This window comes from Sinocyclocheilus rhinocerous, unplaced genomic scaffold, assembly GCF_001515625.1.
Source record: "Sinocyclocheilus rhinocerous isolate Xijiao unplaced genomic scaffold, SAMN03320098_v1.1 scaffold788, whole genome shotgun sequence".
Lineage (NCBI taxonomy): Eukaryota > Metazoa > Chordata > Actinopteri > Cypriniformes > Cyprinidae > Sinocyclocheilus > Sinocyclocheilus rhinocerous.
Window position 1 is genome coordinate 48,453 of NW_015664008.1, and position 2,953 is coordinate 51,405.

Genomic DNA, 2,953 nt, shown 5'->3' on the forward strand with positions numbered 1-2,953 from the left:
GCTTGGCCTTGAAAGACGGCATACATTGATTGTTACAGTTTACTCCCCCCCCCCCACCACCCCCACACCCCCCTTTTCGGAGAGCCTTGACAGACATTCACCATCATTTTTTTTTTTTTGGAATGAACTAGATTTTATACTGCTCCTACAAAGCAGTATTTTTTTTCCAACTACTGACACATTTTCTAACGTTTTATAGCCTTTTCACTCATTATTCAAACAGAACACGTTTTTGCAACAACTCGTATGTTTTGTAACTTTTTCACAAATTATTCAAATGGAACAAAGGTAGTTTGTATTCATTGTTCATACCACCTTTAAATGGCATTACCCCTAAAAATTCAATGCATTTCACTGCTAAAAGAGAGTAGTAGAACTGTGTCCATTTAAAACCGATCCAGTCTTTGGCTGATGATACACGGGGCAACTTTTTTAAAACAATGTTGCTTGGACACTTTCCCATTGAGAATGAGTAACAAATTTCTATCGGGATAATTTAGATTGGTCGTGGGCCCTGTGTCTCACCTGGTTGCCCGTTGATGGCAGCATTGCCCCGTGTATCATCAGCCTTTGGATTGTTAAAATTTGAACAGAATAGCAGTCATTAAATAAGCTGTCAGACCTGTGAGGTATAAAAGGTTAAAATACACAATGATCAAACCCAGTGTTTGGTGTTAGTAATGCCATTCTTGTTTTGCCAGCTGTGTATAGGAATGGGGTCCTCATTATTAGGCTTTTTTACTTCCATATAATTATTTGATCTGATCGTTTAAACAGGGTTGTTGCTCCAAAACATTACAGGTCCCCAGCTTTGTTTAAAAGTTTTTCCTTTTTTTGTGTGTGTGTAGAAACTATTCAAAGCAAGAGTGAATGAAGAGTCATCACAGCAATGCATTGTGCACTGCTCGTGGATGTAAGCAGGATCCAGCCCTGCATTAAACTCAAGCCTATAGGAAAACTGTGTTGATTCTTTTGTGGCATTTAACAAATCATCGAAATATTTATTATTAATGTCTGATCGAGATCTACACATTATACCAGCCCTGTTTTTTTTAAGGTATTAGAAGCACTTCATACAAAATCATGTGAATTAAAGTCTTTAGGTGACAGCAATCAAGCTGTTAATTATATTGTGCAGTCTGCACAGTATACCGCCTTATGGGATAATATGGCAAAGTAATATCTTGATTAATACCGGTTTAAAATAACCAATTTTTGGTTATGACGGACAGACTACATGTGTTGCACCTTAAATGTCAACATCTGCCTCTGAGAAGGTTTAAGATGCCACAAAACAAGTAAATTCAATGGTGCAGTGAGGTTTTTCTTTTGAAATTATTAAAGTGCTCATGTGTATATGTATACATTTGTTTTGATGCATTTTTTGCAAGTTTTGTTGAAATATGTCAAATCTAAAATTTTTTGTACAAATTTTTACATTACTGACAACCTATATTATAACCTATTTTTTGTTTTATGTTTATAGATGTATGCAATCAACAGCCACAAGTTTCAAGGACAAGTAATGTTAGTAGCAATACACAATTGATGTTAGGGTTTTCTCTCTCTCTCTTCATTGCAAAGGTGTGTATTAAGTTGCCAACCAACAAGTCATTTGTTTTGACTGTGACTGTTTTTTTTTTCATATTCTCAATGACTTCAAACACAAAAGCATCAACTACATTATGAATTTTGAACAGGAGGAATATTACATGTTTATACTCCAGAGGGAGCAGTTGAACTGTCACATTGTGCATTCAATGAATAGTTCACCCACAAATCAGTCACCCACACATTGCTCCTAAACCATATGATATTCTTTCTTCTTTGCAACACTATTTTCTTTGAAGTAACCGACAGCAGCCATTAATTGTCAAGCTCCAAAGACAACAATAGTACCATAGAGCAGTAGTCCTACAACTCCTGAATTACATTCCAGGTCTAGAAGAAAATCCATAAAACCTTTATTTTAGGTGTAGACTTCAATTCATTTTTCATTAAAACCATGTTGCAAAGAAGATGTAAAGATAGATGTAAGTGTAAAGCCCAACCGAACAACTAGTGTTTTTTGAGTGAACTATATATCACAATTCCTCAAATTGCCAATAAAATGTTTGTAATCATGTAATTGATCCATTAACTGCCAGAGAATAAAATAACAGCAATTAAAGCACCCCATTAAACACTGATTTAAAATAGATAAATAATAGATTCATAGAGTGCAAATTTATCATGGATTGCAGTTTGTTCACACTTACCTTTAATGGCATCTCATTCGTATTTGTGTCTGAATATATAGATGCTGAATATTGTTTTATGCGCATTTAATGAGCATCACTGTCGGGTGGACAACTTGATAATACAAGTGCACTTATACGCAGTGTGCATTCATTAAAGAACCCAAATATCACTGCTAAATCTAAAGCCTTAGCAAATGCATTACATATTCCAACCAATGAGGTTTATGTCACCATACATAACTGCATATTGAACTCCGCTATTAATAAAACGTATTTCTGGCTCTTAGTATAACGAACGGATTGCTTTTTTATCAAAAATCAGACAAGAAGCTCATGTTTAAACTGCAGCATTTACATATAAAAAGGTTTTCAGGGTCATGTGTAATTTTCCAAAAATATACACAAATACAAATGTAAATTGGGATGTTTCATGACACGAAGCATTGGTCTAGCCAAACTCTGTATACGTCATATGTATTTTATGCAAAATTTATGCCCATGTTTTCTGGCAACTTATGTGGCAAACCAATAATAAGCAGGCCAATAAAACAACCACTGGAACAGACCTGTCATTCAATATGTTGCCACATGAGAAACCAGTAAACTATTTTGTAAGCAAGTCATGCGTCTTGCGTCCATCTGAAGAGTTTTTTTCGAATCTTTAATTACAGCTTAGCCACCAAACCAAAGTTGCACAATTCAGCTTAACAGAC